General features: G+C 38.7%; 1 long non-coding RNA gene and 1 other non-coding gene across 2 annotated transcripts in view; one reads left to right on the forward strand and one right to left on the reverse strand.

The window, feature by feature from the left end:
- Positions 1–174: 174 nt before the first annotated feature.
- On the forward strand, positions 175–246 carry TRNAT-CGU. The gene has a single exon. It is a non-coding gene; the product is annotated as a tRNA-Thr (tRNA).
- A 6326-nt stretch (positions 247–6572) lies between these two features.
- LOC116452148 overlaps positions 6573–25878 on the reverse strand; it is a 55512-nt gene continuing 36206 nt past the window's right edge. Inside the window, exons 2-3 of the long non-coding RNA XR_004243418.1 lie at positions 13056–13217; positions 6573–6894 (exon numbers count right to left, since the gene is read on the reverse strand). This is a non-coding gene — a long non-coding RNA (uncharacterized LOC116452148). The remainder of the gene's footprint in view (positions 6895–13055; positions 13218–25878) is intronic.

Raw genomic sequence — 25878 nt, forward strand, 5'->3', positions numbered from 1 at the left:
CAGTCCCCGCCCCTCCCTCCCGTTCCGCCCCTTCAGCCCCCCCCGCGCCCTCAGTGCCCCAGCACCGCGCGCCCCCGGCAGGTGGCGGCGCAGGCGCCTGCGAGGGCGGGATGTGGGCGGGCACGCGGGAGTGGCGCCAGCGATAGAAGGGCGTCAGGAGACAGCCTTAACGCAGGCGCGGTGGCCAAGTGGTAAGGCGTCGGTCTCGTAAACCGAAGATCACGGGTTCGAACCCCGTCCGTGCCTCGGTGGGTGCGCGCTGGCGGGAGCTGTCCCCCTCCTTTTTAGGGGAAGGCGGAGCTCCGCCCCGTCCCGGCGACCGCAGCTGAGACGCTCCGCGGAGCGCCCGACCCGCCTGGTAGCGGGCATGGTGCCCCCGAGGCCCGCAGAAATCCGGAGCGCACCCGACGACGGCAGAGCCGATCCCCCGGGGCGGGTCCCTGCTTGACCTCCGCGAGCAGGTACGCAGCGGAGGGTCTCGCACCGGCGGCAGCGGCTCTTCCGGCCCCAACAAGGGGTTCTGGTGAATATCCTGCCACTCCTGCCTTGACCTTGGTCACTCCTGCTGCATCCCTCAGCGGCTGCACGCCCTCCCTCCTCACATCTGCAGCAAGAGAAACTTTTTTTCTTCGTTTTTTCTTGGAGACTGATCTTGTTTTCAAGAGACCCTGAGCTCATCCTGAAGAAACAAAAAGTACTTTGAAATGTGTAAGGCCAAGGTGACTGCTGAGGCTGAGTGGAAGTCGTGTCACACCCCTTTTCTACACATCACCCTTGAGGCAAATGCTGGTGCCCACCTCGACATTGAGTCATTCCTGGGAGGACCAAGTGGAGCCTCTGCGGAGTGTTGTTTGAAGACAGCCTGCAGCTGCTTCAAACTCTTGTTCGAAGAGAGCCTTCTCCACAGGCTGCAGTTACCAAGACCATCCTATAATCCCCCAGGTCCCCTTCACTGGTTCACCCCCACCCTGCCACCATATAATTAAGTATTTATTAATTTGGTTCTGTCTTCTGATTAGTGAACCATGAGGTTTCTTCATCTGTATCACTAACCACTTAGATTATTTGCAATCTGATTAGTGTGTACTTTACATTTTCTATTTTTTAATAGCAAAAACTCCCTGTGACACTGAAAACGGGTAAGGAAGGGGTGCGGTGGTTATGCTCACTGGAGCGGAGCAGTGCTCCCCTTCTCCAGGTGAAACAACACTGGGCGCTTCGGACACAGCTGACCCAGCAGGACCACAAGTAGCCAGGAGGTCCAACTCAGTGACACTGATGGGACCAGGCACCAAACCCACACACACAATTAAGGCTTGGACAGCACTTAAAGCTATCCTAACAGTGTAAATAGTAACAGCATTACTAATTGAAGGAAATCTTTATTGATTCATGTTTCATATTTACTTACCATTTGAAATTTTACTGACCATTCTGTCCACACAATCAACTTTTGTTATCTTCCTGACAAATCTACCCCTCATATTCTGCACCACTGTAGTCAAGAATATAAATTGTGCATTTGTTGTTTAGACAGAAATAAACGTCCTTAACTATTTACACTGGATTTTGTAAATATTCTTAGATATTTTTACTTATAGATACAAAGGACAATGAGGTACATCCATATCCCTGAAACTACTTTCATAGGAGGGTTGTAAAAACTAAATGCAAAAATCAAACTCAAGGACAAAACATATAACTGATAAATACTTCTTTCTGCTTACTACAGCCACAGGGATAATCCTCACGGGGAGGGTGGAGATGAGCCACCTTGCCACTGATGAGTAAAGCTTTCATAAATTCTTGCTTGTCTTTTAGAAATAATGTATTTATAGGACAAAGCCAGGTATGCACAAGTGCTATGGCTGTCTCACCCTCTTAAAAATGGTTTGAGGCCTGTGAGTCTGTTAGGTAACACAGACATCAGATAACACAGAGCCTGTTTTACCACAGTTTGCAGACAGAACTTATATTTTGTTTAATAACATTGCTAATCTATTAGCATGATCACAATATTGCTAAGTAACATTTTAAGATATGTCTTGTGGTTATTTACTTGAAATTAATTTTGTAATTAGAAAACTATCTGTGCACTCACAGGAGAAAGTAGTGCAGCCCAGAAATGGTAACTCTAGCAGCAGTTAAGAGGTAGAAATAATTAACATATCACATGGGTCTACTGCCACAACAGATTCATTTACATGATGTTAAACCTTTTTTGAAAGTGTTGCTCTATTTGCCTTCAGCTTTCTTTTTCTAGAGAACAAAAGGCCCAAATTTTAAAATCTCTCCTTTTAGGCCAGGTTTTCTACACCTCTAATCGTCCTTGCTATAATTCTCTAGATCCTCTCCAGATGCTACATATTCTTGAACTGAGCACCCAGCAAGGCCACACCACTGCTTAGCAGCAGAGTGCAGAGTAGGGCATTTCTGCAGAGCAGGGCATTTCCGCACATCAGGGCTCATGGAAGGACCCCGGGAGAGGCCAAGTGGGAATTTGCGTTACACACCCCCAGCACAGGCCGGGCTGCCATCGCCCCGAGAGGCTGCCCATCTGCCATGGCACCACACTACACGGGTCACTACACTCAGCACCAACTGGCACACACAGCCCTGTCCCCAGACCAGACCGTGTGATGTGAAATTTAAACCCGAAACTTCCTCTCTCACCACGTGGCTGGCAGCACTGCAGCCCCCTGCAGCCCTGGCTCCGGAGGGTGCCTGCAGCTCCCTGTGGCACCCACATGCCAGGGACAGAGGGTAAACCAGCACCCAGGGTCCGGGGAATCCCAAGGCAGAATCTGTACTACAGTCGAGTCCTCTCCATAATCCAGTTTCTATCATTGCATCATTAAAAAAACAAAACAAAAAAAAAAAAAAAAAAAACAAAAAAAAAAAAAAAAAAAAAAAAAAAAAAAACACAAAAACCAACCCCTTCCACTGTGCAGTGTTATTGGTGAAAGCAGAAGGTGAAGCAAATGTAGTTTAGTTTCATATTCTTTTTTTTTTGTCACTATAACAGGCTCTTGCTGCCTTTTTAATTGAATTTCACTTGTGACAACCAGTATGACCAACAGAGGACAGCACATCCATTTCTTTTAATGATTAAAAGATCCTGAGCTTGAAGCTGCCATTCACTTTTTCACTCAGGAAATGAGAGTGACAGGCAGAGTGGAGCAGTGTGCCGTAAGTAAGCCAGACAGATTAAAAAGGCCTTTTTGCAATTAACTAGAGCTGTTTTGAATTCCAGGAGATTACTTAAAGTAAATCTACTTCTAACCAGGCATTATTGCTAATGAAACACTGTGGGTGCACCTCTCTGAAACCTGGGTCTGTATTTTGATGCAATTGTTTACTGAGCACTGCAGTAACAGTTAAACACACTTAGGAGTCAAAGCACACTCAGGAGTGTCAGGTGAACTCTGCTAATTCCCCTTCAAAACTGCAGACAGACAAGGTGTCTGTAACCAAGTTTTGATTAAATATGAGTGTTCACAAAACACGGAAGTGAAGCCAGCTCCAGTGTTTTTATTGCATTTGATTTGGGGGCAGAGAAGACTCTGCAAGTCATAATGAAATTCAAAGAACAAACCCAAGGATTTCATGTGGCTGAGGGGAATTTCATTAAGGAAATCCAATTAACCTGCAAGAGATGCATACATTGAAATCTATTATCTTCCCCCAAAAGCTGGCTTTGTGGTTTTTACAGGAACCTTTGCTGTTCCTGGATAAATAATGCTTTATTACAAATACACTGACATCTCTATATAATTAACAGCCTATAATAACATCTTCATTCGTCTCTGCTTTGCAAACATTCAATTCTGCTTCCTATGGAAGGTATCAGTGTTTTTTAAGAAGATGTGAGTCAGGAAGGGTTGGGTGTTAGACACTAGCACAAAGCAAACACAGATTTAGGAGACACATGAGGAATAATGTGGCTCCTGACAGCGTGCGGGTCTGCGTTTGTCGGTCAGGGCCTGATCCTGTGAATTGCTGAACTGAATTAATTAAGAGCCTAAGATACCATTAAGTCCATGGGGACTGACAGTGCTCAGTAGTACTCAGTGTTGAAGCCCTTAAATAAAAGGCAACCTACAAATTCCCATTCATGCGAGTAACAATATTGCACACATCTACAGTGGGGACATGAATTATTCACATCAGTGTAGCACGAAAGATGCAAATGGCAAAGCCTGTTTAAAATAACACACAAACACTCAGTGTTTCTGTGATATGTAGGAGGGTATCATTTGGCCCATTTTTCCCTCATATGCATATTCCTTTTATTTGCTGCATGCATAGGTCTGATATGAGGATGTGGGGAAAATAAATACAGGAGATAGACATCTAATAAACATTAGTAGAAAATGAGGAAAGGAGGTTACTGATTAGCATTCTTCCCTTATGAAACTACTAGATTGTATCGGAGAAATGTGAGTTAAGTGTTTTACCATTCTTTTTTTTAACCATTATGTGATCAGAGAAGCATGAAAAGCACTTTATTGCCTTTTTTTTTTTATTCCTGTGCTAGGAGCCCTCTGCAGGAAGTGAAGCTGAATTTCACAAATCTTCCCTTTCTGACGTCTCCCGAATTTCTAGGAATACCCCTTCCCTGTTACTATATTTGGTGGTAGTTTCTAGGAAAAAAAATAATTTTCGGACGGTCTTGGACTCACCACACCTCCTCTCGGAGGACTGTACGCCCCGGGTCTCCTGGCACGGCCCCCGCGGAGTTGAGGAGCTCACGGCTCGGGCTCACAACTCCCGGCGCAGACTGCACGTCTTTGTAGCACTGTTGGAGGAATGAGCATGGAGAAGGAGTGGGAAGGGGAGAGGTGTCTTTGTGGCAACAATGAGTGAATCTTCTCTAGTTTTTTTTCCTAGTGGCTGCTCTTTTTTTTTTTCTCCCTGCACTTTTTCCCCCCCACCTTTTCAAGGAAGAGGATCTTAATGAAAAAAAAAAACCTCTGGATTTTTTTTTTTTTTTCTCTCCGCTTCCCCCTCTCCCCCTCCCCTTGATGTGGCCTCTTGTTTAGCTTGTGGCGTGACCGTGATGAAGAAATGTTTCAGGGCGCCTGGCAGGGTGATCTTTTTATGTAATGAGTCAGGATTTTGCCAACGGAAGGAGCCGGCTCGGAGCGAGGATCGGAGGGCTGTCTCCTTTCAAGAACGGGGACCTGGCCGGCGAGCGGCTCCCTGTGCTCGGGATCTCCGCTCGCTGCGGGCGCTGATCCGTTCCCGGCTCGCGGGGGCATCGCCGGGGCACTGACAAGTGGTGAGTTGCGATCTCCCTCCGCGCCCCCGCTCCGCTCCGCGCCGCACGCCCGCCCGCCCGCGGGGAGCAGCGCGGCCCCGCGACGTCCCCGCCGAGGCCGCAGGTGCGGCCGCCGCCCCGCGCCCCCTTCTGCGGGCAGCCGGGGCCGCGCCCTGCGCGGGGATGGGGCGGCTCCGCGGCGGGCGGGCACCCGGGCGTGCGGGCGCGGCCGAGGCAGCGCGGCCGCGGAAAGGCGCCCCGGGAGCGGCGGCGCCGCGGGGCCGCGCATCGCCGGGCGCGCGGCCCCGGGCGGCTCCCGGCGCAGCCCCGCGCCCACCTGCCGCAGGCCGCGGAGGGGGCGCGCCGGGCGAGGGGCCGGGCCCGCCGCGCCCCGCGGGGAAGGGGCGGATCGCCGCCGTGCCAGCACCCTCGGGAGCTACAGGTGTCCGCTCCCCACGGTGTCCGCTCCCCACGGCGTCCGGCCACCGGTCCCGTCCCGCTGCCTCCGCATGTCTTCTGCGGCGACTTTCGCCAGGCACAAATAACTACAAATGCGCGTGCGGAGGGGTGTCGATACGCACCGTCTGATCAGCTCGTGTGAAAGCATGGCCAGAAAAATCACTTAAATCATCACAGCCATAAATAAATCATTTAAAATGTATGGTCTGTAGGAAGAGGAATTATTTAAACATTTCTACTTAGCCAGAATTTCTATCAACTCCTCTGTATTTTCCTTTCAGGATGTATTTGATGATTATAAAGCAGTTCAGCTAGGACAGCATTCTTTGGCTCTGCATTTTGATTGTCAAAAGCAGAATGAATGTAACAGTGGCTTTTCAAGCAGAGTAATTAGTTTCTTTTAAAGTAACTGACAGCATTAACCTACTTCAGCCATCCAAGTGTAAACTATAATGCTTTTAAACTTGGATTTTATTTAGAAGGTCTTTTGGAATTATAAAGTGAAGATTTAGACTATATGTTCCTTTTGTCCGTGAATTTTTACTTGTCCTTTCGTCTTTGAAATAAGTTCTTACGAAACATAATATTGAGGGTAGTTAAGATGATGACGTACAGCTGAATACTTGAGACTATCATTGTTAGTAAGGAGAGACCTATTTTCAAGTAAAGTGAAAATTATTTCTAGTTTATTGTACAAATAACAATTTTAGAATAATTACAGACATTTCTCTATAATGTGTCAATTTTAGTCTGAAATACAGTAGAATAGATAAAGAACTTGTTACATACTTTGAGAAGAAATCTTAATAGATATTGGGAGTGCTGGGTCTAATAACTGTTATTCTGTGTCATTTTATAGACTCTTAGAAAAGGTACTTCTTACCTGCTTGATAAATAGATCATAAAATATGAGTAAAACCAATTACTATCTGTTAGCAATTCCTGCTGTCCAGAAAGTGAAGGAGGGTGTATTGCAACTGGGCTATAAGATTCTGTTTTGATTAGTCTGGAAATTACCCACTCTCAGTTGATTCGGCATATCTTACAAAGATACTTTTTACTTACAAATTGAATCTTGGAAGGCTGTGGTTCCAGAGTCGGGGTTTTGGGGGCGAGATGAGCTTATGTTTTATCCAACTGGCCCACAAAGTCCCGCTTTTGGTGGTCACTTTGTTCTGCAAAAGAAAACAGCACATTATGGCTCTTACATTGGACAGTAAACTTAGTAGTAAACTACTGCTGCACTTAGTAAAGGGCTACTATACACTTTATAATAATCATGTTCTAACTTTAATGTTTTCTTCAGCAATAAAAAGTGGATAGAAAATACAGTAATTCTGAAAGTTAAACATAAAAGTTTTCTAACTGTTGGTGGTGGTTTTCTGTTAAAAAGCCAGCAAAAGCTGAAGAAAAAGTCACCTTTCAAAGGGTGGTTACTCAATATAGGTGATTTGGGAGAAAGGACAGTAACTAGAAAAGAGAGACAGTTTAAACCTTGAAAAAATCTTTAAAACACGGGTAGCATTTGTATTGTCAATCCCCCCCTCATTTTTTTTGCTCATGAAGTATTCAGTTGCAATGTATCTCTTGAACGAGCTGCTCCTTCATGAGTGTCTGTGTGTGTGTCTACATGTGTACAGTCTGTATTCAGTTGATTCCATGATTCAGTTTAAAGACTGCTAATTTGTGTACTGGTAAAAGTTGTAGAATATATTTTTATGAGTAAGGCAGTGTAAACCTGAGCTTGGTAGAGCAGTTTAAGTTCATGTTACTATTTACATTTTGGTATCAATATCCTAAAGAATGGAAGTACTATTTTTACTTAAAAGTTACATAGCTGTATTTTCCTCATGGGATTCTAGAAAGTGTTGAAAACGCTGCTAGATGCACTGAACTTTCTCGTGGTTCCAAATATACTGCACAGATATTTAACACTGAATGAACACATGATACTCACGCAATGTAATTTATAGAATGTTTCATATATACAGCATATTCACACAGCATACATGCAGGAGCATTCTCTCAGTTGGTGTAAACGTATCTGTCATAGTTTTGACATTTAATGCCAGCTAATCGCCTGCTTAAGCTACACATAAACATCCAGACATTCACATTGTGGTCACATTGTCATTGCAGTCAGGTTAATTTAAATGTCGACCTACACAGACTGAATCAATTTGAGTATTTCAAAAAGGCCTGGAAATTCAGCTGAAGTGAGACAGTGATACACTGTTAAAGCAAACTTGTTGGTATGTGATTTATCATGTGACTATATGCAGGATCTGTACATTTATGCAAGTGAATACCAGGATGAATTATCAAGAGTTTTCTATAGAATTCTGACATTTTACATTTTACAGCAATATAATCGCAACACAAGTGAAATAGGACATATTCAAACCTCAGTGCAACAAATTCCTCACTTCTTTAAGACTGAAATCTGATTTGGAGGAGCTTAGGTCAGAACTGTGATGCTGATATGCCTTTTAGCTACTATTTTCCGTGAAATAATGCTGTTCAGAAGCAGCATTTATGAAAGGTTAAATTGTCATAAACCAATTAAGTTAAAAACTTAACTGCAGAAATTTTTTGGTTTTGAATTATAGTACTTTTTTTGTGTATTTGTGAATACATTCCAGACCTGTCCAATCTTCCTAGTTGTCAGATTTGGATTGGTTTAACTCCTGTGGTTTCTTCTCTAGTATTCTGAGAATGTAAGAGCAGGGAATCAGAGATTAGGAAGTGCATGAATGTGAGGATCTTGCTTTTAAGGGGAAAGAGAAACACTTATATCCAAACAGCAGTGAAGATCAGCTCTGCTCTGCTGAAATACCACAGTAGCTTCTTACCAACTGTTACTTTAAAGCTCTTAAATTAAAATGTAATTTTGTACAGCTACTTCCAGTAAGATGTGCTTTACGTATCACGCTTTGTTAATCAGCCATTTTCAGATTATCTTTTAAAATAGATTCTATCTGACTCTCTATTGAAGAGACATAAAATTCACTTGCATTCCTTCTAGCACCAATAACCTAGCTATAGAATTAATACACTATTTAAATGAACACAGTTACACTTCTGTAGGTTTTCCTCTTACAATATTTTTATTCACATATTTTCCCATTAATAAGCTTACAAAAAGAGCTCCTGTTTGTCTCTGGCGTGCAGTAGAACAGACAGTTTTCTGCTGCTAAAGATATCATCCACATATTTTAAAGTGTAAATGTGTTCATTTTGTATGTGTTACTTAAATTAATGATTAGACAAAACAGTGATAGATTTCCTAAACATCTGTGTTATAAAAATTTGATCTCTTTCCTTCACACTGGTTTTCCCAGCAGGTTTGCGTGCAGCTTGGGGTACTGGCCTCAGAGCTGAGACTCCTGAAGTGCACTGTGTATCCAGAGCATTAATAATTAAATACCTGGGATCAGTCTATCTTGCTATTTGATATGAAAAAAGACATTTACAGAAGATAAAAAGTAGATGGTATGTTTGTAATAAAAAGTAATTTTTCTTCAGATAAAAAAGTCATTAATTATTTAAAAAATAATATTTAGAAATATCAACCCCAATTATTTATTGCATTTATAATTTATAAAATGGAAAGTCCCACTAGCTATCTTTCTATTTAGAATAAATTTAAAACTACATTTTTAGAATTACTTTTCTGCATTTTTAAGCAAACCTTTAAAAAAACAGCTTATGAACACACTGAATCAGCGGAGAATTATCAAATGGCCTAATCTGTTTACTTTTCAAATTTTATTGAAAGCAGTGAAAAGATTAGGATCTCCACCAGAATCCTGTGGCATGGTTTGGAGATTGGTCTGGGGCCTGCATTTTCTAAAGCAAGGCCTCAACCTTTGACACTTCCTGACCCCATGTTGGAACAGAAGAGTTTAGTGACTCCCCTCTGATCCAGCCATAGAATAAGAGAGAGAGAGAGGTAACGACCTCAAGTTTGGAAACTCATGACCTGGAACAACTGAAAATTTTGCCTTACTAAAGGCTACAGAATCAGTTGTCCTTTCCTAGGAAGCTATCCAGAGTTTTTCCAGGGCAAGAACACAGACACCCAAGGTCTGATTTTTAAACTGTGCCTTGTTTTTTGCTCCCTGTTGCAGTGTTACACACCAGCACTGCTTCCCTGTGTAAAACCTGGACCTCATGCCACAAGGAAAGTCTATGCAAACACAAACCAGTATGTTCGGGCATATTTTTAAAAGACATCACTCAAAAGATCATTTTACCTGCCTTGGAAATTGTATTTAGAAACGTAGGAAGCAAAAACAAAACAAAGAAGTGGATTTTTTTAAATGGATTTAAAATATTAGTGAAAAAACACTGCTATCGCCTGGAAGCTGCACCTGTAATGGAAGATGTGGTAGAAAAGTGGTTCAGACCATGTGGCTTGAGACTATGAAGCTTCTGGTAAAATTAATGAATTTAAAGCCTCATTTGCCCAGTTCACAGTGCACATCAGTTAATAACTACACTAATCTCTTGCTGCAATGCCATATGCTTTTCTCAGTCAAACAGTGCAAACATGTAGAGAATTTGGTAAAGGTATAAACATGGAAAAAAGAAACAAAGAATCAGGGGTTTTTGCCTGCTGTGAAAATGCCCAAATAATTCCTGTTTACAAGGTTTGGGTGCAAGGGCAATAATTCTGTATTCAAGTGTGAATGGATAGGCCTTATTCAGCTTGTGAATTTTTTTCAGGACCTTTCTTATAACACCTACAGAGTAAATAAAGATAATACCAACAGAAATAAAGCCCCACACATTGCTGAGGTAACTGGTTTTGTGAGGTAGCTGACAGGACTACACATTAGCAGCTGGTTTCAGAAGGTTACCCCTGATCTCTGACTCCCTGTTGGATATAAGGCTCTTTAATTACCAACTTTTTTTTTTTTTTTTTAATATTGGAATCATAATTCTCTACAGATAGGCTCCAGGGTTTTTTTCTTTTCTTGTTTGGAGCATACCTGCTCCTAGCTGAGCCCAAAAGAAGTCTTAAAAATGAGTCCTATCTGATTTCCTAATATACTGAATACTTAAATTGTTGATATACATGAAAAACGTTTAAACAAAACTATTTTGATCTTTTCAGTTAATACTGTTAATTTTAATTTAGCTGTTAATGGGGGAGACTACAGTTCAACAGTAGTATTGATGCATTTTTGCTATTTTAAGTTTCTCAGATTCAGTCAGACAATCCAAATCCTTTTACTGCAATCATGGCCTTTCTAAATGAACCAATAAAAAAGAGTATCTAGACATTAATTTTTAAGTAAAGCTTTTCAGTTTTTTGTAGGTCAGGACAAGAATTAAAACAAAACACACACACGCACGAAAAAAATATAAAACGTGTTCTATCATCCACAACAAGACACATATAAAGGGTTGTAGGACAAGGTGAGAAAAATCATTTCAGAATGTTTCAGAACTGGCCCGCATGCGTCAGGAGAAATAAGTGAATGCAGTAATTTTACTGAAGGGGCATTTCTAGTTGTTATACATTGCTGCTGTTAAAAATTTCTATATGGTCAGCAAAATCTTGGTTTTTGCTTTGATGCTGCTGCTGTTTGTATTAAAGCTTTCTTTTGTAATCAAAGTGTTATTTCAAATCACACAAAGCACACACACCTCTGTCAGAAGGTGCCTGGATGCTAGTATAAGACTGAAGTATGTCCACTGAATTCACTGGACCTACATCCATAAAAAGTGGAAGTGAGATCATGTTAAAATTTCTGGAATCTGAGAAAATAATTGAGTTAATTTTTTATATTTTAACACGAACAAAGGGCAAATGTATTACACAGAATCTAATATTAATTCACGTGAGGAATTGAGCATTGCTTTTTTTCAACAATATTATTATATTTTATGCTTTGTGCTACAAGAATCTGTGAAGAATATGCCTGTTAAGTGCTATTCAGTGTGGATTATTTTAAAATAGTGACTTTTGATTGGCATGTCAATTGAATGGGCATAACTTAAAGTTCAAATGTGCTACTTGTTTTACTAAGGATGTTTATAAGTATGGATAATTCAGCCTACAAAATTTGGATTCTTTTTGTATTTTTACTCTGTCTGGTCCTTCTGTATGTATGGAAAACTGCCCAGACAGTTCACTGGAGAACATTTTAAAATTCTTTAAAATGAAAAATGTTCTATAATTCTATTATGTATAATTTTCTTCTATAAACTAATGTTCACTCGATCACTGAAGCATCCTTAAAAATGAGAAATGCAGGTCAACAGTTAATGATGATTATCCTGTTTTTCTGTTTTGATTTTTTTGTGGCTTTTGGCAGGGTTTTTTTTGAGAGCTGAAAGAAGAAAAATTGTCCTGTATTGTCTGGGCTTCATGCAAAATGTTTTTTGCTTCCCAATATTAATAGTATTTCTAAGGTAGCTGCCTCAGAATTCACTTTATTGCATGGACAGAACCATTTCATACATCCAAAGCAAATGAATTAGAGGATCCTTGGAAAACTACAGTTTTCCTGTCCAGTGGACTAACAGAAAATTATGAAATGCTGAAGTACTGTTGGAAAGTTGTTCTAACTTAAAAATCTTTTCTTTATAGTTTCATTCTTGATGTTCCACAGCATTCACCACTTCCTGCATGGCTCTTAACAGCAGGGAAAATGAGGGACTTTTGGGGGCAGATGTGTTTCCATTACACTATCATAATGCCCCTAAAAATCCTTATTGCTCTTGCAGTATTCTTCTATGTTGCTGGGCGTGGTGAGAACTACTTGAAGACCTAGCTTATAAATACAGCTTTTCTCTAAAAACACTTTAAAAACACCACTGAGTTTTATTTTGTTTGTCTTACATTATTTTTAGTTGTGTTTACTGTTGCTTAAAATATAAATGGCAAGATACACAGCCACCTGTTGGTAAATAAATGTCATAAGTCATAAATCCAAGGGACATGCTGATAACTACATGGGATTATGAAGAGGGATCTGTTTTGGCTTAAGACAGTTTCATTTTTTGGTGCAATTAACTTGATTTTTTTACATAAGAATTTAGCATTTATGTCTCTGAAAATATGACAGATGTTTTGCAAGCTAACTTGATTGACTCCCGTAGTGAGCTTCACATAGAATATTTACTGCTTTTGGAAATACACATCAGGCCATTTATCAAATGCACATATCTCTCCAGTACATTTATTTAAATTGAATGCACCAAAATATTCAAATCTTGTTTATATACAGTCTCAAAAAAAATTATGATTAAACTTGAAGAAGATATTGTGGGTTGTCAGCTATACTATGCTTACTCAACTCAAAAGGTCTATGTGTGGCCATACCTCTTGCTGAGGCTTCTGAGGAAGGCAGGATGGCACAGTCCATTGGGAATGCAGTCATGCTCTATGGCTCCTCCCATGATGGGAGAGATGGCCAGGGATCTCGCAGGCACAGTTTATTCCTGCTAGGTGGCAGGTTCCCCTGGAGCCTGCAGTCTTCCAGTTCTGGAAGGAGAAGGCAGAAAATACACATGTAAACATGGTTTGTTGTCTCGGTCTTGCAGAGCAATACATCATCAGTTTGACATGTGCAGTGCTGGTAACATTTATTTCAGTAGCTGAGTGTGGGACACACACAGTACTGTCACTGCTTTGTGTTAAATGTACTCTTGATTTCACCGACTCGCTTAAAAGGAATTATAGATGGTGTCGCATGGTCCCTCTGACAGTGTCTACTAATATCTTTAAATAGCCTTCAAAATATTTGGTGACCTAGGAAAGAAACTAACTGGGTGGATTCACCAAACCACTTTTATATTTAAGTTTAATCTCCAGAGAGATGTTCTTCTTCATTCTGCTATAGGAGTGTGTTTCATTTTTCATGCAGCAAAAATCTTACAGGTCAAGCCACGTCCTACAGGTCACAAAGTAGGCTTGCTGATACGACTGAGGCTCAGAACTTTTGCTGCCAGAGAAATACTACAGGAACAAGAAAATTCCTTTCTAGAAGGACAGAATGAGCAGTGTTGAACAATATTGTATTCACAGATCAAAACATGCTGGCATGTGTCCTTCAACACAAAACACTGCAACATGCAACAGCATTTCAAATTCATGTATAGACAGAGAGTAGAAAACACAGTCATTACATTAATTTGAAATATTCATATCAATATTTCAGTGTTCCTATTTGGACTACTGATCACAAGATGATCCCTAGTAACTTCTGACATAAATGGAAGGTATAACACAGACTGGCTTGAGGCTTATCCAGCTGCTTTATAATTACAGTTACTTACAAGGTATGAAATTAATTGAGCTATTAATATTATTCATAAAGGTTTTTTGCATATTTTTATTCTAAACATGCCAAGGTGTATGTTCAGCATTCTTTTTATTTCCAAGTGACACTCCTAGGTAAAGACTCTGCATCTAATTGAAAATGCTTAGAAGAAAAAGCATGCAACAGCAAATATTCTCTGGAGTTCTGCAGTATTAAGGACCAGTGAAGGGAGCACTCTCTGAACTACAAATTATATCACCTTTATACAGAAGACTTAATATGATCAGAGTGGAGATTTCCATAAAAGTCTTTTGAAGGCTATGCTAGTCACAGTACTATGTAAAGAATACTGTAATAGATTTGAGCATTACAACTGATCTAATTTTCTATTTGTCCTATGTTACCATTTTATATTTAATCTTTCAAGGATATCAGAATTATTTTTTTTTCCTAGCGCAAGCAATCATTCATATAATTTCTTGCATGAATAACTTGTTGATTGAAGAGCTCATTCTTGCATATATACCTGCTTATATACATAGAGGTTATAGCAAAAGTTAGATTCCTTCTGAATGTGTGCTCTGTAAGTATGTAAGAATACATTTATTGTAGGACACTACTTTCAAGAAAAATATATGTTTACAGCTAGCAAGCCCGAGATTAAATTCAAGGAACAGGATCAAAACAAGTAACATGATATTCCAGTCCCTTTTATATCTACTAGGAATCACCTGACATACAACTGTCATCTTTTTTACACATTTTTATCACTGAAGAATAAGCATTAGAAAATGAGGGTCAAGCACATGGTTTAAGATGCATGCTTAAACTTCTGAATTCAAATACTTGCTTCAAATTGTTTAAGTCTTCAAATCATTTTGGTATGAAATAGTATGTCACAAAAATCTTTGGCTCTGATACAGCCCAAGAGGAAAAACTGCAAAACTCATCTGTAAAACTGTCCACTGAAGCTAACAGCACTCTGGGAATAGGCTGTGAGTAGATTTCAGTATCAAACATTTTGTAAAAGATTTTTTTTTTTTCTCTGATTGTTTTCTTAAATATGAGCAAAGCACAGATCTCTGTTGGCTTCTTCTTAGGGATTTTGATTTCTTTTAATTATAGGGCCGAGAGACATTAACATGAATCAACAAATTGCTCTAAAAGTTAGAACAGTAGCAACTAGGTAATTTTTCAAGTAGAATTTCTACAGTGGAAAAGATATTAAATATTTTTTATGTGCCAAGAAAGGAGTAATATGAGAATTCTTTGATTCTTTTACAAAATGGAAGAGCATTAACAGCATTTTAGTTTTTTCTGATATATTAAATTCTTGTCATTACCAACAGTCTCATATTAGATAAACAAAAATAGAAGAAAAGTCATGCAGTTATTAAATAGGCTGAATAAGAGACACTAATCTCATTTATGTATTGAATAAGCCCATTTTTATCTCAAGTTTTGAACACTGCCTCAACTGTGTGTACACTATTTAAAATGTTATTCAGGACACAGAACTTGGCTGATCCATTTTAATAGTGTTTATTTATTTACTTGCTATATTATTTCACTTCCAGTATGTTAGATCCAGTTTCTTTCTGAATTAAGAGACTGTCAATTCTGCTCCAGCCCATTCTGAGGGGTCCCTGTGCAGCTCCTGTGCTGTTATCTGTAGGGAGGTGACTCCAGAGCCAGGCTTTGAGCACAGGCAGCAGCACTGGGCTGTGGCACAAGGAGGCTGCTCAGGAAAGCTCAAATAATTCCATACTGGCCTAGAGAAAGAGGTGGAAAAGAGCTAAAGCAAGAGGAGTAGCAACTGCAAGAGAGAAACCAGATGCTGTAAATAAGTCTATAGAATAAAGCACCAGAATGTGGCCAGGAGTAAAGGTGAAGGAAGGATTCATCACAGCCTGCAATGGATCTTTTCACTGAATGCTTACTTATGGGAGCAGAAGTGAACGCAAACATAGACTCCATCAATAAATGGCCACTACTACATTTCTCAATTATATTAAACTGTTTCAGATTTTGTTAATTTGTTGCCATTTACAGCTGATTAAAGATGTGTAAATGGTTTTATTTTTCGTTAACTTTTGAATGTATGCAAACAATTTTATTCCCATTTTTAAATCATTAGTGCCAAGGTTCTGACTAAAGTGGATCTTTATCATTGTATTATCAACAAGTACAAATGTCAGTTATGAAGTCCATGGCTGACATAATTTCGGCTATAGCTGGAAGTAAACTGTGTGCATACACTGTAGCAATACAAGGAATCAATGAAAGTGAATAAAAATCATTAAAAGAAACCACATATTTTATACTCAGCTTTCATCAAGATGACCTATTTTATATTTCAGAAATTAAAATAGGAGCTGAAATATTTGAAGATGATTAATTTATTCAGTAGTTAGACTTAACAGGTGATATTACCCAATAAATAATCAACTGAGAAACTGGAATTCTTAACTAAAATTATTTTTTGTTGTTGGCTACTGGGGCTTGGGTTGTTGTTTTTTTTTTTTTTTAAGGAAAATCTACTTCAAAATTTTCCTCGCTTTTCCACAGATAAATTGTATTTTGTATATTCCTTTAAAAGCAAAATCTACAGCCTTGCTATGACTGCTGTCTGAGGCTTTTGGAGATCTCAGCTGTGAGAACAGAGTAAATACCAAACAGAATTGCAGCAGGTTAATTTTGATTCAGAGGAAGCAATAAGATATTCCTATATGAAGCCAGGGAATCTGTGCTAGTCATTTTTGGAGTGCTGAACTAATCCGTAACAAAATTATCCCATGACTGCAGTTGGCAATATGGAGAACTGAGTGAGCCCACAAAGTCCCCAGACTGTAGTCTGAATCAAACATAGACTTTGTGATATAATCTGAGCTCATATTCAAATAATCTAGATTTGGTACCTTGATAATTTGTATAAAATCATCTTATAGTTATTCTAACTTATGCTGGAGTGTCACAGTTTTATTCTTTTAAGACTCTGGGCCTTAAAAACTAAAACCAAAAAGGAAACAACCCCTCTTCTTAGAACATATCTGAAGTGAAAGCTATAGAGTTCTGGTTCCAGTCTGAGCATCAGGAGATGGATGTTGCAGCAGGAGGTTCTGGATTCGACGTCTAGGCCCTGATTTGTCCTTTGGCCAGTGAGGGGGGAGTGCCAAATGTCCTGACCAGAACCTAAGTGACCTCAGGTGGTGCATGTGCCAGCACTTCACCTGTCAGAGGGAGCAAATACAGCTGCGACCTCATTCCAGAATGAGTTTTGATCTGGAATAGTCAGCTCTGGCCTTAAACACAGTATCTTTCTGTACCAGCTCCATTCCTACCTCCTCCTTTCCAGATTATCCAGTTAATAAACAGAAAGTTCCAAGAAGTCAAAAAAACCCACCCAAAGCCAAAGGTAACTCCTCCTGCCAGGAAGTAAAGACGGAGCCACAGCTGCAATTTCCTGATAACACCTCTTGCAAACATCCCGGAGGGGGTTGTGTGAGTGGAAAAATTACACCAATTAGGCAACTCAAGCCTCTGGGTTTTCGTGTAAAGCAGGACCTGGCCGTGCCAGGTGTGGAGGCAGTGTCCCAAAGGCCACCTTTGCCAGGCTGTCCCACCACACCCCAAGAGACGGTGGCGGGGCTGGGGCCGTGCCTGGCAGCCCCCCCGGCACCTGGCGGGACTTGGGGGACACCATTCCCTCCTGCAGGGCGCCCTGTGCCTCTGTCCTTTGTGCTGCAGCTGCGGCTGCTCAGCAAGCACAGCCCACTGCACTTTTATTATTGCTATTTTATGGTTTCACTGACTTTTTCTCAGATGTCACCCACAAGATAGCAAGAGATGGTGAACTGCTGCATCTTGAGTTTCATCTCACCCAGCTCCCTCAGACAATTTCCTTTATCACTGTTAATAATGGAACTGAAAAGCTGCCTACAACTCTGGTTGGCAAACAAAAGAGCCAGGCTTTAGCAACAGTTTTAACTGATTTCACTAGGAATACGAGCAGAGCAGTACCCTCAAACAGCAAATCTGCAGAGTATATTACAATTCCTCTAACAGCAAGTTTATCTCATTGCACAAAAAAAATGTAACATTTCTAATGAAGCACAATATGGGGTGGTATTGACATTTTTATATTTTTTCATCTTTTTACAGAGAACAGAAAAATGTGTTTTCCTATTCTACCGACAGAACATTTAAAAATAATTCAGTATTTTATGTGAACGCACCAGACTATGGCAGTGTTACAGCAGAAACGTGGAGTTTTAAACATATTTGGGAGACAGGGACTTTGTTTCTGTTCTGTGTGATGATTCTGCATCTCCCAGTCCTGATGTATGTGTTTAACACTCAGGTGTTAAGAGGTTGGAAAGAAAAAATAATAAATTCAAGGTGCTGTACCTGATTTTGGAATATTTTTTAGGCTGTAAATCATTATTGCCAATCTTCAGCATCAGGAATACAGAAAAATTTGGGCTGAGAAAAGGCATGGGAACAAGAAGTAGAAGAGTAAAGCAAAGTCTCCAGACTGCAGCCACTTACCAGCTGCTTCTTACATCAACTTTCAGTTCTGCTGCTTGCTTTGACTGTAGCAAAAAGATAAACATTTTCTTGTTGCAAGTTAACAAACACTGCCATGCGTGACAAGTTGATAAGGGGTATTAAGAGTTGTATCAGGAGTTTATTAGTTCATTTGAGCAAGAGATAAATGTGGTAGAAAGTTCTGATGTGCTGCTGAAAAATGAAAAATAACTGGTCAATGCCAAAAACTGTTCTGCTGTAGATGTTGAGATCTTGTTTTCATGGTTTTGTCTGTTGTAGTTATTGAAAACTAAATATGGTGCATTTAAGTATCCCTTGATTTAGCACTCGCCTAATTAAATTTTTGCCTGATTATTTTTCTGTAAGGCCTACATGCCTTACATTGATAGTGTTTGACTCTTGATATTGTCACCAAATCTGTATTTTAACCAAGATCTGCCAAAGTAAATATTAAAAATCCTGCCATACATCCCAAATGTCACTTTTAGTTTCCTTTTTGTAAGGCTGTGCAGTGTAATATAAACAAGGAAAAACAAAGAGATAAGGCAGTGATGTAGGATCAGAGTTTACTGGCAAAACCTGGATGTGAGTATATTAATCACAGATGATAAAAACATAAGGAAAAAGGTCTTCCTAGATTGCAGGAAGAGACATATCCTACACTGTAATGACTTTTTTTGTATCATTTATTTTATTGAACAATTATTTTAGAAATTTTTTTTTTTTCCTTACAAAAGTAACCATACTATTCTATAATCCCTTTCCCCCACTAAGACAGACTTTAAGGCACCCCTGTCATTTGTGGTATGCCAATTTTTATGGCTCTAGAGAAATAATAATAACACATTTAGGAGAAAATTCCGACATTTTGTCTGGCAAATGTTGTTACACTTTGTCAAAGGCATAAGAAGAGCTTATTTTAATATCCTGTCTCACAATATGGGGTAAAAGGGACAAGAAAATTAGGATAAGATCAAATGTACACTTTAGCAAGATATGGTCAGTGACAAGTCAGGTAATTCTTTCAGTTATTTGCAAGATTTCAATGATTCCCAGATGCCCAAAGTAAGGCAAGGGTAAGGACTAGGAACTTCTGGAACTGATGGTTGCTTGGCACTGTGGAATGTAGGTACCTTTGCCCATTGTGTAAGAATTGTGTCCTTTGCCTTGGCTTCCCACTGCGAGCTCGCAACTGAATACACTGACAGTCATGACTTCCTGCCTCCTTTATTGAGGGCACAGTCATGGGAGATGCATGTGCAGGATGTTTATGGAAAAGAATAAAAAAGTTTTGCTCTTACAGCAACTGAATACTCATAAGAGTGTCACGCGTGTATATTTGGTGAAAATAAACACACTCCTGTCTGTTTTGAAGGAGAAAGAGCACGGGCTTTTTTTCCTCTGTATTCTCAGACACATTCTTCTACAAGACAGAAATTGTTTGTGTGCAGATTCTTGGCTTCCTTGAAAGGATAAACAGTTTTCTTGGTAGCATATTTATTCACCATATTAATATTAGTCAACTAGGGGTTATTATTTTTTAAATTGAACTGCTCTGAGGCTAATTGCACAGAAGTATTGCTATTGGCATGCTAGATATTTTCAATTAATTAAATAAGTTCAATAATTTATTAGATTATTTTTCAATCAGTTATTTATTAAGTTCACATATTTAGTTGCTTATTCTGGATTCTTCTGATTATCCAATCCAGAATATTAAAAATTAGACATCAGACCAGACAGTGACATGTATGTGTAAATTCAGGTGTGGGATACAGCCTTCATGAAAAAGGACACTAAAATTAGAGGTCTCTTGATACAGGAGACAGTTCCACTATTAAGCAACTGGTGCTAAGAGTAGCTCTAAAAGATTCAGAATGGGAGCAGTCTGGGAGGATGGTCTCTAAGGTGTACATTTCAATTTAAGCCTTTTGTGAAGTTAAAATCTTCTTGCAGTGCAATGAAATTCCTCCCAGCTGTGTGGTATTTCACAGCAGCAGGCCTTTGTATTGTGATAATCAGCAGATATCTGTTTTGTCATAGTCTCTATTGTGATAATCAGCAGGTAGCACATCTTATGAAACTACTGTACCTTCCCTGTGGCATGAAGAAAGCAGGATACTAATGGATCATCATTCCATTGGCTTTTTACCAGTGGATCAAGGGAATTTATGCAAGCTCATATCATAAATAGTAACCTGTGAGAATGCAGGAACAACGAGAAATGTCCCAGATGAACTGACTGGCTGCCTACAGGAGCATCACACTGCTTAAAGAATCAACTGTCTTTCAAATTCACACCAACAACTTAGCTGAGGGTATTTCCTAAGATGAATAGATCACATATGGCGAGCACAGAAAACAGACAGATAGCATTTGTCTTCTGAGGTTTAAGAATATTTTGCACAGTTTGTGCTGTAAGGAGCTAACAAAACTAAGATAATATGGAAGAGAATATTGTTTGATAATATTGTCTTAAATTGGGTCTGACAGATTTAATGTTTAAGGTAAAATAAAGCTCATATATCATAAAAGATCACTGATGTAGCACTTTAGACTCTTCTTCTTGCCTAAAACAGATTTTTTAAACTTTTAAAATCAGGTTTTATTAGGTTAGGTTGGGTGTCATACATCATTGCAAAAGTAATCTACAAAGGCACTTCAAGGGCCCCCTCATCTAAAACAATAGGCCAGCAGTTTTTTGGTGGTTTTTTTGGAGGATGCATATTGTGAGCAGGCCCTGATTCTGAAACTCCTCATTTCAGAATGTGTTGTAGGGAATTCTGTTTATTTGGAGGTAAAGAAACTGTTCTGAAGTAATGGCTCTGAGGTGGTGCACCAGGAGTACTGCACAGGAATTCATCCCAACAAGTTCTGGTGTTTATCTCTGCTCAGATAATGCACCTCGTCTGCTCTTACATCATGTATTCCAGTACTGATTAGAATTACATAGAGTTTCTTCTGAATTTTAAAAATAATATAGTATGAATTAAGAATCCTTACAGATTTTAATGAAACAGACATAAATCTTGCAAGGCAATAAACCTTTGATGCAAAGGTGCTATTTAGCTGTATTTGTAGCCTTACCTCGTACAAACACAAATATCATTTGATCCTCTAAATTTAAAACTGCACATTTCCATATTGGATTTGTTTTAATAACAGATGTGTTCATTAGGCTTTGATAAACACATATTATGTCCCTGAGTAATAATTCAGTCTTTATTACGGCAGTAAAAGAACTCCAAGACACAAGGATGTGGTAGCGAAGAGAGGGATCTTCCCAAATCTGTCCAACCAAAGTACTGTCAGAATCATTCTCTAAGTATGTGCTGCTTCAGTATGTGGTTTTTAATCATTAAAAAGTGCAGTCTTTTGTAACTTGAAGATAAGGATTTAATGAGAATTTTTGTGAATGTATTACTTTCCTGTTAAAATACTTGGAATGCTTTGTTAATCCTAGTAAAGCAGCAAATGGAATGTAAAGATGAAGGGAATTGAAAGAATATAGTCCTCCTCTATAGAAAAAAAAATACTACAGAGCTGAATGGTAAGGTCTTTACAGAGGAGTATAAACTGAGTAGAGTATTAGAAAGTATTCCTACAGAGCATGACTAGTTTAGTTCTTAGTGAAGTAACAAAATTTAAAAATTTAATAAATCTTTATTAAATGATTTTTGATAATATGGGAAATACCTTATCTGTACTCCTATAAATGAAGTATCTATTTCTACTTACTTTTTAGATTTACAGCCATATTGATTGTTTTTAGCCAAGGTCAAATTTAAGTGATTAAAATGATCATTTAAGGAGCAAGACCTAACCAGTACATATTTAGATATATATAGCTATATATACACCCTTATGGTTTGCTTTAGTAGATGGAAAGGAAATACCCCCTTTCTATAAAACCCACATTTCAATGATTGTAGGGTTACCTAACAGCTTAACCCCCCTAAAGATGGTGTCTGGTTTTGTAGGTAAATCCAGATTCAGAGTAGAATCTCTCAAAACTCAGCAAATTCCTCTTTGAGTCCTACCTACCTTAGATGCTTATCATGTGAGAGGATGAATCACTCTTTGACAGTATTCATTACTCTTCACTGATAAACAGTCTTCTTGTTCATCATGGTCCCTAGATTTTAGACACCCAAAGTAAGGAGGGATTAATTATCCTTAAAGTCACTATGTTCCTTAGAGGATTAAAAAATGAAAAGTCAGCATATTATTTTTCTTACATACAAGATCAGAAGAAATCCTGAAAAAAATGGAGTATTCTATTATTGTGTCATTGTTGCTGCCTACTCTATTTATGACACCAACTTATAAACTGCACAAATCTATTCCTGCAACCTACAGATACTCTATATGACAACAGAAAATTGAGCATGAATATAGAAAATATAATGTGTTTATCATGCAGAAATAATTTCCACCTGTAAACACATTCTAAATTGTACTAGACAAGGCTAATATCACATAATAAATAAAGCAACTAGACATTTGACTCACAAGAAGTTACATGATCAAAGATAAAGTCTAAATGACAAAACAGTTAGTAATTGCCTCTGTAAAATTACTGGCAGTAAGATTTTTATGTCATTATTGTCATATTGATAAAACTTTCTACAGTATAAGAGTGTACACTAAACATTTTGTTGTAAAAATCCCTGTGGTATAAATTATAATGAAACTATCAAATTTCTTTAATTAGAGAATCCCTACTGAAAATCAAGAACAGCAGAAACAGGTGTCTCTATTACCTGACATCTCTACAAGGCTTTGAAATCAGAAGCTGATCTGCACAACCATAAGTTTAGCATACCTTCAAATAAATAGATTTGTAAAAGACCATTTTGCTTCTAATGAAATACGTCAAAACATTCTTTTGACAGAACATTTTATTCTAAGTCCCTGTTTCTATATTTCACCCTAAAAATCACTTTTATAAATTATGAATGTTACATAGATTGGTGTGAGTTGAAAACCAAATCTCACTTTATGAAAAGAGTCTTGATTTGAACAGGCTGTTTTGCTTTTAAATCAACTAGAAACCTGGATCGAATTCCCTTTAACACATTCAGTGTGCCTGAGCTGATTTTGGTTTCATTTCAACACAGCAAATAGTACTGGTGACAGGTAATAACATGAAACTTGAGAGATTTTGGCCGTGATTCATTTGGAATCTGGAGAATTAGTAAGTCTGAAGTATGTGAAACCAGTACAAAAGTGAAGGAATTATCCATGCTAAAATTTTCATGCCTAATTATTTACCAAAGTGAAAAGTTTTTGCTGTATTCATAAAACTAAGATCCCAATTTGTAAAGCTGTGCTGAACAAGGAAGGTTCCCTCTCCTATTAAATGCAGAGTGATAAAATATTGGAGACTGTAAATGCTGGTTGTTAAAAACGGCTGGTGCCTGTCCCAGAGGAGGTTCTCCATGGAACACAGACTCTGATAGCTGGATTAACACACTGAATAAATAAGGACGATGACCTTCTAGATATTACTATTGGCAATTTCTTTGTACTCATTCCTCTGGAATACTCCTGTTGGTTTAGCAGGAGAGGGCACAACAAATTAACCATAAATCCTACACTTAATTCTGCATCTAAACAGGCTCCTTTCTGCAGTGGGAGTTGCCACTGTAATGAGAATTTGTGTGTGTGAGGGCGAAGTGTCCCACGGCTGTGTATCTGTACGTCCCTTCACACCAAACACTGTCTGGGCCGGGCTGTGACCTCAGGCAAGAAGGAGACTGCTTGACTTTGTTATAAAAAAGCATGTTGCCTGATAACTATGTTATTTTACATTGTTCCAGTAGTTACACCAAATAAAGAGCTGTTGTGATGATGAGACACATCTCAGGTACTTGCTTTGAGCTGCAGACCACTATCAAATGAGGAGCATAATCCAGAAATCATCTAGGAAAACTACATTTTGTCCTTAAAACTTATGTTCAGATGTATTGCTTGTAGGTGTTATTTCACACTTTGCACAACAAATAATTGATTCCATATTTCAATTATACACATATACATTTTCACTCAATATTTACACTCTTCTTAACACCCATTATTAATGTAACTCTTACTCCCCATCGTAGAATGTAGCATAAGGTTTATCCTCAAAGCAAGTGCTTGACTATAGTGAATAATGTAAAAAGCACATTTGAAGCATGGAAAAATTGCAATAGAAAATCTTTTAAGGATTTACTGGAAAAGGCAAACTCTGTTGTTAGCCTAAGAGTTTCTCCTAAAATGCAATAGTTTAGTTAAAATACGTAGGAGAAGCCTTCACAGTGCTCTCTGCACTCAATTTGACTGCAGCCAATACTATTAATCCTCTTAAGTCATAAATACTGTAGGAAAGACATGCTAATAAAAAAGACAGCACTGACACCATTTATCATGTGTAGGAGTATATAAATACTGCAGAAATCTCTCTCACTTTTACAAGAAAATCAGCTTTGCAACAATTTTCTGAGAGACTTTACTATAATTTCACTGTGAAAAATATTTATACTCTGAAAAATCTATTTAAATAACCACATGACTTTAGTTATCTTTGCTATATCTATGTCAGCTTTTAATGAAAGACTTACGGATGTGTTATTAGAGTTTCTGCTATCTGTTCTGTTTGTGGGAAGGTTTGATTTAATAATGAAATCTGCTCCATTTGAAAAAATGCATTTCAGCCTTACGTCAGAGCTTTGCAAACCTGGATTGGTTTGACATCTAAAAATGGCTTATAGTTGGGAAAAACAGGTATCTCTTAATTAAGACACATTACAATGAGGTTGTTCAAATTAACTACTGTTAACAAAAATGCCCAAGTTACTTATTTTTAGAAAGATTTAGCAAATAGCTGTTCTCTGATACAAGCTTGCTGCAGAGCACTCTGTGGGGAGCCCCACTCTGTTTGTGGAATTTAAGGGCATTGGTGGAATTTACAGAGTCCATACACCATATTCTGAAAATGTTGATAAAGACTGAGTTTCTGTTACTTACATGAAATTTTTAAAGGTTGTCAAAATAAATACTGCAAGTTAAAACTCAGCAAAATGCAGCATTGTTTTTCCAATAATCTCTGTTTTCCAGGTATTTCTAAAATTGAGTTGTTCAGCCCATTTCCTATTATGAATAAATCCTTTATAATTTTGAATTATGGATAGTGGCAATAGTCATAAAGAAGAAGACAATAAGTATAGAGGTGTCTTTGGCTCCAAAATCTAAATCCTAAATCTTTATAACATTCTAGCAGTAGTTTTTTATTTGTGATATATAAATGCGATATTCTTCCCTGGGCAAGCTCTGCTTTTGCAAGAAGCTCTG

Source organism: Corvus moneduloides, chromosome 16 (genome assembly GCF_009650955.1).
Source record: "Corvus moneduloides isolate bCorMon1 chromosome 16, bCorMon1.pri, whole genome shotgun sequence".
NCBI classification, from domain to species: Eukaryota; Metazoa; Chordata; class Aves; order Passeriformes; family Corvidae; genus Corvus; species Corvus moneduloides.